The following is a 14,860-nucleotide window of genomic DNA, read 5'->3' on the forward strand; positions in this document are numbered from 1 at the left end:
CTTGGGACAACAATGTTCTTGACAGTAGGAAGAACAGAACTGGATCGACCCTGTCTTCCAATTGATTTGGGGATCATGCGCTCGTAACCAGGGAAGCCCCAAAATAACTAGAAATAGGGGGGACGCAATGGCATCCAAGCGGAGGAGATCCTGATGGTGGCCGGCAACCGTAGTGCAGATCGGTGGGGTCTCATGGTCTACCAACCCAGATTTGATACGGGACCCATTGGCCAGGAAGATGTTTAGACTGTGCTCCTTTGTCTGTAGGGGGATCTGCTGCTGGGCTGCAAAGTCCAGATCTATAAAGCAGCTGCAAGCCCCTAAATCAATAACCGCCGTCACCGACACGGTTCTTCCGGGGAGCTGGAACGAGATAGGCACGGCTAGATGATTTGAGTTGTAGAGACAAGCTGGAGACACAGCAGAAGAGATAGAGGCACACTTACTTAGCTTTGCTGGACAGGAGCACGCGCAGTGGCCTGCTTCCCCACAGTAAAGGCAGAGGTTGTTTAGCCGACGTCTTTGGCGTTCCTCAAATGTCAGCGAAGGTCGAATCAGTCCCAGTTGCTTTGGCTCGGGTACGTTGGTAGTCTCAGGATTCTGGTTATTAACAAGGGGATTCGACTAGACTGGGAACCGAGGTAACACCCATGTCGGTCCCTGACCTTGGCTGGACCTTTCTTGCCTACGGGTGACAGGAACTCACCCTCTGCACTATAGTGTTTGGTGTTCCCTCCACTGACAGAAGCACCTAGGATTTTCAAGGACCCTCGATGACCTCATGTACAATGCAGGAGCATAGGCCATGCATTTCCTATGACTGATCATACAAAGAGGAGGATCCTGCAGGAACAAGGAACAAGATATGTATTTTACTTTATTCCTTAGACAAAACAAGCGTTTAACCTGTGCAGTGTGGAGGGAGACCCATTGCAAGGGTTATTTTATCTGCAACCTGAAGTTCAACATTCAGTGTTTCTGCTCAATACCAAACACTTCTGCCCCGTTTCAGTGAGAGACATTTGCCATCAGCTGACAACACAATTTACATCTGTTTATCAGCTTTGATCCTTTACCAGTACTCCAGTTCATATTTTGGCTGCTGATTAGGTTGGTGATTCTTTGCTGCCTTTGAGACCATGTCTGCCCAAGCAGACATCTGCTTTCTTCTTACACTTTACATCATAATACTCATCCCCCTTCCAACATTTCAACTTACTATTGTAGATTTATATATTATTTTAAGAAAGTCTCCCTATACTTTCAGATTTCTCCCCTAGATAACATTGATGTAATCCAGCTTCCCACAGACTCCTGAGATAGTCATGTCATACATCCATGGAGGAATTAGAAGAATTTACACCACACTGAGCATGCATTGGGGTGCGTCATCTGAGAGCCGCCCGCAAGGACCCAGAAGAGAAATCTGGCTCCTTTTGACATAAAAGCAGAATTTAGTAAAAACAGAGTGGTGGATTTGAGTAGGACAGCAATGAATTTGCTGTGCTTCTGCAGGATAACCTAGCAAGCAATGTAAGAGGGTAAAAAAAAATTACCCCAGGGGAAGCTCCTCTCTAAAATACTACAAATATACACTATATTGCTAAAAGTATTGGAACGCCAGCCTTTAAACGCACATGAAATTTATTGGCACCCCAGTCTTAGTCCGTAGGGTTCAATATGGAGTTGGCCCACCCTTTGCAGCTTTCACAGCTTCAACTCTTCTGGGAAGGCTGTCCACAAGGTTTAGGAGTATGTTTATGGGAACGTTTGACCATTCTTCCAGAAGCACATTTGTGAGGTCAGGCATTGATGTCGGACGAGAAGGCCTGGCTCACAGTCTCTGCTCTAATTCATCCCAAAGGTATTCCATCGGGTTGAGGTCAGGACTCTGTGCAGGCCAGTCGAGTTTCTAGACCCCAAACTCGCTCATGCATGTCTTTATGGACCTTGCTTTGTGAACTGGTGCGCAGTCATGTTGGAACATGAAGGGGGCCATCCCCAAACTGTTCCCACAATGTTGGGAGCATGAAATTGTCCAAAATGTCTTGGTATGCTGACGCCTTAACTGGAACTAAGGGGCCAAGCCCAACCCCTGAAAAACAACCCCACACCATAATCCCCCCTCCACCAAACGTTACACTTGGCACAATGCAGTCAGGCAAGTACTGTTCTCCTGGCAACCGCCAAACCCAGACACGTCCATTGGATTGCCAGACAAAGAATCGTGACTCGTCGCTCCAGAGAACACATCTCCACTGCTCTAGAGTCCAGTGGCAGCATGCTTTACACCACTGCATCCAACCCTTTGCATTACACTTGGTGATGTAAGGCTTCAATGCAGCAGCTCGGCCATGGAAAACTCATTCCAAGAAGCACTCTATGCACTGTTGTTGTGCTAATCTGAAGGCCACACACAGTTTGGAGGTCTTTAGCTATTGACTCTGCAGACAATTGGCGACTTCTGTGCACTGTGCGCTTCAGCATGCGCTGACCCCACTCTGTCATTTTATGTGATCTACCACTTCATAGCTGAGATGCTGTTGTTCCAAGTTGCTTCCACTTTTGTTATACCACTAACAGTTGACCGTGCAATATTTAGTAGCAAGGAAATTTCACGGGTGAACTTATTGCAGATAGCACAGAAACACTTAATTTTAACCAAATAGCAGACACCAAATATTTTGAGCCAAATACATATTTTGTATGTGCAGTTCTTTATATAATTTTCTATGGAATTGTCTTACATTTAAATGGGTTATTAATTACAAATAGTCTTTTTTGTTAATGCGAACATAATGCAGGTTGCTGTTTGAGGCCTTATCAGACATAATGGGATTTACTTTGTAATATGAAAAGAACATGTAATATTGATGTTTACACCACTGGTAATGTGCTGATCTAAAAAAAAAGTAGTAAGTGCATCAATTGTAGTGTGATTCTTATGTGATTTGATGGACATCTTGGCAAGGTGCCTCTCAGTATGCCAGGATTGGACATAAATGGGAAGCATGCATTGACCCTCAGCAGTACATCAAATTAGTGTGAAAAAGCCTTAAATTATATAAATTGCTAACACAGATTATCCTAAGAATTGCTATTAGATCTTCTACTACATCCTGTAAAGACGTCTTTATAGTGAATGAAGTATTCTCTTGGCATAGACAAATAAAATATTTTACAAGACATGTTCTGTAAATAAATATAAATGTATATATACTGTATAACATCATGATGCACGTCCTTCTCAAAGCTTGGAGGCACATTATAAGTCCCTTATGCTCACTGTGAAGTTTATTCTTCTGAGACCAGTGCTCTTCCTCTGTGGCATCTATAGGTAGTGCAGTCTCTTGAAGCATTAATGACAAGTCAAAGACGATAGCTATGGGGTTGAGCACTACCAGCTGAACTGTCACTTAGCATCACCACTTTTCACACTACATGAACGACTTCACAAGTGACATTATCTTGAATAGCCTACTATTAGATTAATGCCAAGTCAGGGTACATCAATGTAGAGTTTTTATTAGCAAACAGGGAATTTACATCTGAATACATGTGACTGAAATCCATAACACTGTAATGTTGATCTGAATATGTTTAAAATCAAAATGGGTAAAATTTAACAACATAGTGCAAATCTAAAATTATTTGTAAAAAAAAAAAAAAAAATATGGTATAGCTAGATACATAGTGTAATACCCCTCCTAATGTTTTATATAACTACTATGTATGTATTTTAGATGTTTATTTCAAAACATGATGGCAGTTTGCAAATACTTACTAGTCTGTTTAAGAAGTCTTAATGAAGTTAAGAACTTTTCTTTTTTGTTTTTTAGGTGTTTTAGATCAGCAATATATTGTTTTTGTTTATGTATAAGCTCTGTCTTCCCTCTCAACTAAGGGATATTTGTTATATAATAAAGAGAAAAAAACTAATCCTTTAAAAAAATATAAGTCCAAGGGGTCACCATCAGCATTCCAGCACTATATAGAATGCAATAGGAAATGTAGGAGGGCAGTCAGGGCAGAAAAAATAGACCTTGATAAACACATAATGAAGGAGAGTAAAATAAAAAAAAAAAATATATATATATATATTTTGTAAACATTCTAATAGTAGGAAGCCAAGGTCAGAGCATGTTGGTCTCATAAAGGATAGTCAGGGAAAGATGGCAACAAGTGACAGGGAGAATACATTCTTCTCCTTGATTTTTTTTACTAAGGAAAAGGATAGTACCACTAAGGATAATATTACAACACGGAATGTTCCCTTGTGGCTAACAGGAGCCAGTATTCAAAAAAGATTTTAAAAACTGAATGTGAATACATTTCCAAGACCAGATAGCATACACCTGAGAGTACTGAAAGAATGTATCCATGTCATAGATAGACCGTTATTCCTGATCTTTAAGGACTATTTACGGACTGGAATGGTACTAGCCTATTGGCTAAATACCAATAATTAAATGATAGATACCTGGAAACTACGGACCAGTCAGCCTAACATCAGTATTATGTAAACTATTAGAGGGGATGAGAAGGGACAATGTCCAAGAATTTGCTGATTAAAATGGAATTATTAGTAGTAGTCAATATCGTTCTTACCAGACCAACCTGTTAACATTTTGTGAGAAAGAGAGCTGTAATCTGGATAGATGAAGGCCTGTGGATGTGGTGTATCTGGATTTTGCTAAGCATTTGATATAGTACCTCATAAACGCTCAATATGCAAATTGAGGTCTGCTCGATTTGACGATGGTATAGGTACTGTATAGATATAAAACTGGTTACAGAATGATCTAGAGTTGTAAGTGGGATACCCCAAGGCATTGTCCTGGGACCAATTCTGTTCAACTTGTTCATAAATGATATAGAGGTTGGCATAAATACTTCAATCTCAGTGTTTGCCAATGATACAAAGCTAGGGAGGGTAGAAACTTCACAACAGGATATAGCAGCTTTACAGGAAGACCTTGGTAAATTAAAAGGGTGGGCTATTGCATGGCAAATGAGGTTTAGTATTGAATAAAGTAAAGTAATGCACTTGGGAGCTAAACATGTGAATGCAAGTTACTCGGTGGAGAACCTTTGGGGGGAATCAAGGATGGAAAAGGATCTGGGGGTCTGGGTGGATCACAGGCTCAGCAATAGCATGCAATGCTAAGCTGCAGCAAGTAAAGCTAGCAAACTATTGGCATGCATTAAAAGGGTATTTACTCAAGAGATGAAAGTATAATGTTGCGACTTTACAAAACTGAGTTGGCCACATCTTGAGTATGTCTTCCAGTTCTGGTCAATAGTCCACGGAAAGGATGTGCTGGAGCTGAAGAAAGTCCGAAGAAGGGCAACAAAGCTAATAAGGGGGCTGGAGGACATCAATTTTGAGGAATGACTGCAAACATTAAACCTATTCCCCTGAAGAAGAGATGCTAAAGGGGAGATATGATAGCAATTTACAAATAACTAAAAAGTTATTCTAACATGGGAAGTAAATTATTCTGTCTCAGATCTCTTAAGAAGACACAAGAACACTCAATGAAGTTAGATAAGAAGCCGTTTAACCCTAAACTTTGTAAGGGGTTCTTTACTGTTAAAGCGGTAAGGTGGAACTCCCTCCCACAGTTGGTGGTGGCAATGGGGAGTGTGGATAATTTCAATAAACTTTTAGATGTGCATCTCAGTGAACGCAGTATACAGGGACATGAAAAAATGGTAGTGACGTAATCACACACACAGTTTGAAATGCATGGATTAGTGTCTTTATTCAGCCTTACCAGCTATGTAATTTGTACTGTGCAGACTGCCATTTCAGATCCATAGTTCCAGGCTTGAAGATTTTTTGAAAGAGCTACAGTTCACAGTGCTGCGGATATAACCACCTGTAACAGCTGTGGAGTGGTTATGCGTGACACATGGACCTGCTGCACTGGTGAGAGGCCTTGTGCCATTTTATATTTTTGTTTTATTTGAATTTGTGGGATTACAAGAACCCTTACCCAGTGGGAAGGGGTGAGCACTCCAACGGGGAACTTGAGCTTCCAACGCCGACCAACATAAATTAAGAGGCCACTGGCAAGTGGGGTAGGGAGATATATTACCCTTGTGTCAAGGTCCTACCTTTCCCCAGAGGTTCTGCTGCTCCATGTGCTGGCATGCATCTTAGGTTTCTGCAAAGCATGGTGGAAGCCTTCAGGCCTCTGCGGTCCATCCCCCAGAGGGGTGTGGTTGATCACATTTAAGCCTGTTGTCTGCACTTGCTCTTTGCATTCGTGTCCTATCGTTTCCCATCTGGTTCCCACCAGCTATACGCCATTGGCGGCGGCCATTACTGCAGTTGGGGTTACTCAGGGGCCGTGACCTGGTCCTTGGCTGTGTCAAGTCCATCCCCACCATCAGGGGCCCTGGTGAAAGGAAGCCTGGGGCTTAGACTCCGCGCCCTGAGGGACTTCGGTCTGTGGGTGGTGGTTGTCGTCAGTCGGTGCGTGACCCTACCATTAGGCCTGCCTGTCCATTCCACCGCTCCTGCCCTGACACCTTGTCAGACTTTAGAAAGTGATTCCTATTAGTTAGGGACCTTCTTAACACAGAGATACCAGGGCCTGAGGTCTACTCCACAATGTGTTGTGCATAACGTTCTGTTGCATTGTTTGTTAATTCTGTTGTACTGTTTTTAACCGTTTTACAATCCTTGTTGCTCATTGTTAATGCTGGTAATCTTTGCCTTGCTTGGGTTTGTCACCCAAATAAAATATTCACTTCTCAATCTGGGTGTGTCGGAGAGCATGGTGTTGCTTACAAAGTTGCGGGCACTGGGAAAAGGGGACCCATACAAACAGCAGCTCCTTTGGGGTTAGGCGTGCTAGACCTACAACTGTTGTGTAAAATGAAAGTGTTAAACTAGCATTTGGTAATTACACTTGTATAGAAGTAATAATTAGCACTACTATGTAGCTATCCAAAGTTTGGAGGATTTTGGTCAGTAGAGCATGAACAATATTTTTTAAGCTCAAAGAAAGGCTAAAATAACTACCACCTTGCCCTCTCCTAACTCCACCTACCCCCCCCCCCCTCCTTCCAAATCATATGCATGCTGCACGCTGTTTGTAAGAAACCTTCTCTTTTTTCAGAGCAGTCACATGTTTTCTAAGGCATTTTGTAGGTTTTCTGAAGGTAACAGTGAATCTTGCCATATCCTCAGATCTTTCATGGATTATCGAGAAAGATCTGACAACTGTCTGTTTCTGAAATGTTGTTGAACACCTATAGAGACCACACGTTCTATTCCAAATATAAATGGTTCTCTTTTTGTGCAGTTTTTTTAATAAAATGACATACTTTTACTTTGAAAATTTAGATTTTGTTAAACATACTGTGAAAGTTACCTTTTTGTTTTGTTACTTTCATGGCTCATTTTATTAAAGTAAACCTGCCATCAGAGAAATGTGAGTGGTTCTTTTGCTGTACTCTTCCAAAAAATGCTAGCTGAATGGCTTTTGTAAGCCGTTATATCAGTGCTCTCAGTGGCTGATAGTGTTTTATATGATCTTAGATTGTAAGCTCTTGCATTGAACTGTATTGTTGCTGTATTGTCTCCCGTTATATTGTAAAGCGCTGAGCAAACCATTGGCACTATATAAATCCTGTATAATAATAATAATAATAATAAAAGATATATGACATCATTAGCAGTATGATGTGATTGTGGGTGTGGTTATGTCAATAGAGGACTCTTAGTAGGGACACAGTAAAAAAAACCTCTGAATTTCTTTATAAGTTATCCAGTGAGTTAAAAAATCAGGCATAAAATTACTTTCTTTTTCTTACTACAGTTAGAAAATGAAATATAATCTGTTTATTATCCTTACGGCAAAAAATTGAAATGTTCGATTAAGAAAAGAAACATATTCTGTCTTTTATCTATGAAGCAGTGTCACAGAAATATAGGGTTATTGTGTTTGCAGCTATATTTGGCCTTCAAAGAAACATGCAGGTAGTACTGAGATACACCACTGCTCTTTTCGTATACCCTATTCACTTACCTAAATTCTGCACATGCGTGGGTTTCTTGCTCTTTGCTATGTTCTTAGCAACTAGGGGAACTCAGATGAAAGAAGAACCATGGTGGGTGAATATGAGTAAAGTATAACTAGGGGACAGAATGGCTACTGATTCTCTAAAGCCAAAACTTGTTTTCTTATTCGTACGGTAGAGTAGTGTCAGTCATGGGTTATTTGCAGCTACCCATAGGTATTTAAACACTGGCAGAGATGTTCCCTATATAACACATTGTACTCAAGTAAGCCCCAGTTTTCTGCTATTGGCTGAGCCTCAGTTAATCATGTCCATCCTTGGTCCCCAGCATGCTGGTACTCCAGTCACCTTGTGGCCTGTTGCAGGCACAACCATGGAGCGGTGTTTAAATTCAGCACCATTTTCAGGCTCCTTTTGTTACAAATGTGGTGCATAGACCGCCACTGTGTCAGAGAGGCCTCAGTCTTCCAGGTCCTACTGGGCATGTGCATACCATTTTCATCCTCTTGTCGCATACTTTTCAGTTGGAAACATGGCTCCTGTAGTACAGCACAGTGATTCTTCGGCGTTCTCTGGGTTGCAGCTACCTACAGTGCCTGGGCTGGAACACCCTTCCCTCCCAGGAGCAGTAAGAGATCATAGATGCAGGGACAGTGGGTCAGGGGACCTTGCAAGCTCAGACTCAGCTAGTGGCTTGAGGTGGGGATGTGGGGGGAGTTAGTCTCTCTCCGAAGGGCCCTAATACTTTTTGTTCTGGCCACTACCCCCAGCCTGATTTTGTGTCTTCCTCTGAGCACACACACCTTCTCTAACCTATTGGAAGAGTATTTTGCAGCCACCATGTCTGACTTCATGAACAAGTTTTTTGTTTTTTTGGAAGCTGTGGGCCACAAACAAGCCTCTTTTGTGAATGTGGTGAAAAATTCAAAATTTTTAGTTGCTACCAAAACAGGAAGAAAGGAGAATCTTCAAGTGGGGATACTTACTCCAGTGTCAGCTGTCTCTGAGGATATTTCCTCTCACTTCCTGTTGTGTCTACAGGATGAGAAGCAAAGGGAAATCGCAAATGTATAGATACAGTATGTAATGCTGCTCCAGGTTGGCCTTGACCCCCAGGTTGACCCCATGGCTCGTTATGCTGCATGAGACAACTAGGAATATCTGGACAGCTGCACTCCAAACAAGATCTGTTTAGTCATACAACATAACATGGCCATAAGACACTGTGGGGACTGAAAAAAAGTCAACACGTTAAGCACTGAGTGAGAAACATGTTGACATTTTTCTGTCCCCATGGTGCTTTACTGCCATGTTATATGTTCTGTTGTATGAATAAACTGATTTCGGAGTACAGCTATCCGAGTTTTCTTAGTTCTCTCTCCAAAGGAAATCTCTGTGAGACAGAGATGAATAAAAAAAAAATCTGACTGAGATTTAAATATTCATTGCACTATCAAAAAAATGGGCCTCTATTTACTGTATTGTAAAAGCTAACTTTACTTTTTGGACCATGTTAGACCCATAACATGGTGAGAAATGGCTGCCCCCTATGACTGCGTGCAAGGTTCTTCTTTTGAAATTTACATGTTTACATTGCGCTACACCTGCACAGTGGTGTCATTCATTGACAAAGCTCTGTAAATGAATGAACTACAAGTCTCATCTGTCACCACAGCAGACAGACTTGTAGTTTACAGTGCAACACAAGTGAATTTATCACCAAACTTGTAGTCAATAGACATTTCCTCCAGCTCTCCAACTGAAACCTGTACCTTAGTATGGACATAGTGCTGGGGGTAAAAATCAGCAGGAGCCTTGCATTGCACCCGCGATTCACAAATTACAGTTTCAATACTTTGCAGACTCGTTTCCAAAAAAATAATAAATGCACATTTTTTGCTGTAAAGTATATGTGCATTTAACTGCATTTCCAGTGACCAATGGAAAGAACAATTTTCCCTATAGTGGTTGCATTTACACACTGCATTCAGGCATACTAAGTGGTACATTTATAAAACAACAGTATGGCCCCACGTATTTGATAAAGAAAAAAAATAAAAGTTGTCTGCCGACTTCAAAAGTAGAGTGCATAAAAATTAAGAAAGAAAAAAAAAGCCAGGGGGAGAGCTTAGTCATGTGACCTGTGAATTTCTCATGACCAGCTCTCCTCCAGTCACGGAGCTTGATCTACTCTGTTAAGTAGAGATGACTTCATGGGGCTCTGCTGGCTCCACACGGTGGCCTACATTTTATGATTGGGTGGGCCATGGTGTGTATATTGAAGTGGAGTTTAACAGAGAGAGAGCAGAAAGTGATATTTGCCCTCTGTTATAAATGAGCCCCTAAGTGTAGAAATGCTCAGGCAGCTTGTCACACAAGCATGAACGCATATGAGTCTTGATGGCAATATGGTGTCTCCTGTTATAGCGATTGTACATTGTAAGTGTGGGCTCTGCAGAGCCATAGAATAGTTGGTTTTAAAAATCAATTGAATGTATAGCTATCATTTATGTCCTGGCTTCTTTTTAAACCATAGTCTGATGTGCTGAATTTACTTTGGATTCCTCCTTTACACCCTACTAATATCTTAGGTGTGTGTGTGTGGGGGGGGGAGGGGGTAATTTACATTGTGTATTTTTGAAAGTATAGCCAGGGGGTCATCCACCTCGTTTATTTTTCTAATAGTTACTCATATGACAGAAAATACTAAAACAAATTGGATGATTTACTTTCTTGTTTCCTGTATGGCAGTGCTGTGCTGATTGGTAAATATCATGTATCCTGGGTGTGCAAATATGTTTAGATTTATTGACAAATTGGTTTATCTTTCTGAAGATCTTTAGAGCGTATTTCTGTTCATTTCTAGAAAAGCCAGGAGGAAGAAAATACTTGCATAATTATGGAAGGAGGAAAACTAAGCTCAAGGAATTTCCCTTGACTAGACATCTAAGTGATTTACAGCAACCATAAACATGTCAAGCATAACTTTCTCACCTGAAGCAAATTAACACTCTATCACGGCAAAGAGACAACTTGCTGATTTTGCTCTTCTATCATGTTATCAACATGTTTGGCGTTGTTTGTATTTGTTTGGCAGATGTTTGGGTCATGTTTATTTGGCACAGCGCTTATAAAGGGTTGCAATATTTCTAGGTAGTGTAATTTATCAGCGTGAAAGGTAACATTGTCGAGACTGTGTCTGCAGTGGTACAGTAACCTGTCAAAGCCAGAGGGTGTTTCTGCCTGCTGTGGTGTAAGAAATATGTCAGGAAGCCAGAGTGCAATATGTTGGCTTAGAAGAGGTACAGGAGATGCTGTTGAAGGAAAGAGGACATACCTCAACATAGCGCTGCCTTTCATTGAAATCTCCGCTGACCACATTGGTGAAAAGAACAAATAAGACTGTACAGGGAGTGACTGCTCTGTGAGTTTTGTTTGTGCGGTTATTGCGCTTATGTGAAGCTACTAAAAATATATAAATGCACCTGGTGTTTTATGAGTATTTGCATTCTGTGTACAATAGTAAAGTTTTATAAATCTGAAAATGTCTTTTTATATTTTGTGTATATTTCAGTTTTTATACTTATTTCACAGAGCAGCAGGTCAAACTTTAAATGGTTAAGCATCTTTCGTATACCTCCTACAAATATGTGAAATATATGCACCTGTTTTTTTTATCCCTGAAAATGAATGTCAGACAAATACAGTTTGAATGATTTAGGCCCAGAATGAAGGTTAATGTCAATTTAAACAGCCAAACTTGACGTTCTTGTGATATAGCTTTGTGGAAGAGGTACCTATTCGCTTGATAGCTCTGTGAAACTGTTGCCTACAGAGATGGGCTCTTGACACTGTCTGCCAGCCTGAGGCTGTCCGCTTTGTGTCTGCTTTAATTGAAAATTAATAGTTAGGAGGTTGCTATGGAAATGATACCATTGCTTGCAGACAGCAAACCCAGCTTTTTTGCAAAGAGACACTAGTGGTATTGTTTGTCCTTGTTGACCTTGGAAGTTCAAAAGCCCGGAGGAGGAAAGGAGATGCAAATATTTTACTTAAAAAAAATAATTTACATATTGATAGCATTGTTTCTAATGGAAGAAACATTATTTTTTTCCCTGATGCTGGCACGTACAGAGATGCAATGTATGACAAAGCTTTTAATTAATAGAAGACAGATTTGCAGGTAAGCAAGTACAGAAAAAAACTGTGTTATCATTTTGGCAAATGTGTACACATAAGTGTGAAATGTTACTTGAGTGATGTGATAATGAAACTATCATTTATTTTTCTGTGGAGTACATAAAGTCACTTGTGTCATTACATACGTTATTTGCGGCATCTCTGAAATGTGTAAGCTTTGTGAAACTGTGGACAGTCGGAAATGATGTTAAAAGCTGAATAGGAAGCCTGTGTATTGATAAAGGAATAAAGTCATTATCGCTACACACAATGTTTACATTCATTTACTTACATGATTGTATGTATACTTGAGCAAGATTAATTGCAGTCCAGCTGCATCACATCTTAACCCCTGTCAGATCAGTCTGAGCAAGTTTCTCACTAAATGGGTTTTTTTTGGGGGGGTGGGGGGATTTGCATTGTAGACTTAATTTTGTTTGCTTTGCTACTGTGGATTCTTAAAAAAAAAAACAAAAAAAAAACAAAAAACAGTTATACTTCAAACCTGCTCAGTAAAGTCACACAGAACTAGCCATGCTATATAAGCCTGAAAGTAAAAGTTTATTTCAGCATAGTTCCTAGGAGGTGGAAAATATACCCTGGGGGTTGAAGGTGAAATGTGAAATTAGCTGTAATTATTGAAAATGTCTGTATTAAAGGCTATTAGACATAGTTACTTTAAGTAGTCCGTGCACCTTCCCCTCCTCAGTTTGGTATTTAAATGCAGATGAAAGTAGATGCAGATGTTGGTCTTTTGAAATGCAGCAGGTTGTTGGATGATACAGATTGTAGGGGCAGGATATCTTCTGTGTTGTGCAATTAAAGTTTGTCCACTTGTGTCAGCCTGAAGCTGTAACTTTCACTTGCCTTTTTCCTTTGGTTCGGGGCCATAAAAGTAAGCAGAATGTCTGCCTAGGGTGTAACTCCTAGGGAACAATCCAGCTCTTGCAACACGAGTCAAAGAAAAAAAAAATGCAAACAAGTCTTTGATAGAGTGAACGTAGCCAGTTTTGGGAGAGTAGTAGCTGTAGATTTTTACACTGACACTTTGAGGCTAGGATTTCCCCTCCTTTTATTCTGATGGTGTCTACACAAACACTGCCAGGCTACCTACAGTATAAAATCTTAAAACTCCATGTGGTGTTGTGAGCTGGTAGCAGATGGACTTTCTTTTGCATCTGCTGTGTACAGGCTTGGCTTTGTACTCTTTTCCTGGGGGAGAGAAAGTCTTTCTTCTCTGCTAGTTCATTCCTGTTTTTGTGAAGCAGCTAAGAAAACATCTGTGGCAGGCAGAAAAAAAAATTGACAAAGGATTGACAAACACCATTAGTTGAAATTTTCCATTTCATTGCAACTATGCATTGTTTACTTTACTGTAAATATCTTAATACATCATCCTGTGAATATGCTGGCAGACAGACTGGAGCACTGTGATTTCAATTAAGGTTAGTAATTGATGGTATCTAGTGTTTAAAAGCTGAGGCTTGATTAACATCTGCTTGGACAAATTGTCATTGTGAAGTGGTTTTGATGTGAACAGAAAATGATTTTTTTTCTCTGGCTTATCTGATGCTTGTGGCTGTGAAATATTTGTCTTTGGTTTGCTTCTTTTTTTTTTTTGTAAAATACTTCCGTTGGCTGTAAATGACAGTGCACTGGATCCTTCCCAAAAGTGCAGTGTATAATGGCAAGCCTGTCCTAATAAGGAAGGCACAAAAGTGCTGTATATTTATCACAAACATGCATGCTCACTCAAGACTTGACAAACTTGGACTGGTGCTTTTTTAGCCAGAAGAAAAAAAACACACACACAGAGGGAGAGAGAGAGTGAGAGAGAGAGAGAGTGAGAGAGAGAGAGAGAGAGAGAGAGGACGAGAGATGAAGCAGCACTTACTTTAGGAAGATTATGGTAAACATGCTGGTTCAGTCTTGAACCTTTGTCACCCCTCACGTTGCACACCAAAGACATACCCCAGTGATTAAATGCTGATTTTGTGTACGATTGTCCGTGGATGCCAAAACAATCACAGAGCTGCTTGATTTGTTTTAATTACCAGCACAAAATGCCATCAGTCTGGGACGTGATCGGGCAGAGGTGTATCCACACTAGTGTAAATATGCTGTAAATAGTTGCCTGACGGAGGCTGTGACAGTGAGCTTAGCTTCTGAGTTTTCCCTCTCTTTCTACTGTTTGCCTGCATCTGGCTGTGTGATTCTAATTCCTTCGCCTTCCCTACAACTCTTATGAAGCGGAGCCTGAGAAGTTGTTTTTCTGCTATAGGACGGCAATAAGGTAGGTTACTTTTTTGGTAAGCAAATCTGAAGGAGTTTGCAGATGGAGGGAGGGCTTTGTAGCAGCAGCTGCTGCTGCTGCTGCTGTACTGGCAGACTTGGATGGTGCTAGACTTTTTTCCGAGGAATGTAGCTCATTGAAATGAACCAGAGCATTGTATCTGTTTGAGGGGAGAGCAGGGGGAAGCAGACACAGGAACTGGTTTTGATCTGTCAGTAGCGTAATGTAGTTTTTAAGCTATCTGCAGTAAAGACAGCAAATAAAAGGGGGCCCTTTTTGTATTATTAGGAGAGAGACCGAGAGAGAGAAAAAAAATCTGCAAGATCTTGAAAAGAATAAAGAAAGGGTCCTTGC

At 40.7% G+C, this 14,860-nt stretch overlaps 1 protein-coding gene and 1 long non-coding RNA gene across 13 annotated transcripts in view; one reads left to right on the top strand and one right to left on the bottom strand.

Moving 5' to 3' along the window:
- Positions 1 to 12,755: 12,755 nt before the first annotated feature.
- LOC149449865 (uncharacterized) lies at positions 12,756 to 14,471 on the bottom strand. Its single transcript, XR_016315358.1, has 2 exons — positions 14,108 to 14,471; positions 12,756 to 13,493 (listed from the first exon to the last, which is right to left on the bottom strand). It is a non-coding gene; the product is annotated as an uncharacterized LOC149449865 (long non-coding RNA).
- The window catches only part of FOXP2 (forkhead box P2), a 300,141-nt gene continuing 298,583 nt past the window's right edge, over positions 13,303 to 14,860 (top strand). For 3 of the 12 annotated variants that reach the window (XM_089692670.1, XM_089692671.1, XM_089692672.1), the window contains exon 1: positions 14,076 to 14,506. The gene's annotated coding sequence lies outside the window, so the exon portion shown is untranslated. Of the gene's footprint in view, positions 13,659 to 14,074; positions 14,507 to 14,635 lie in introns of those variants that run through there. The other 9 variants (XM_089692667.1, XM_089692675.1, XM_089692674.1 and 6 more) reach the window with 6 other exon arrangements.

This window comes from Staurois parvus, unplaced genomic scaffold, assembly GCF_062004578.1.
Source record: "Staurois parvus isolate SC_StPar_1 unplaced genomic scaffold, SC_StPar_1.0 ptg000599l, whole genome shotgun sequence".
In the NCBI taxonomy this organism is placed as follows: Eukaryota; Metazoa; Chordata; class Amphibia; order Anura; family Ranidae; genus Staurois; species Staurois parvus.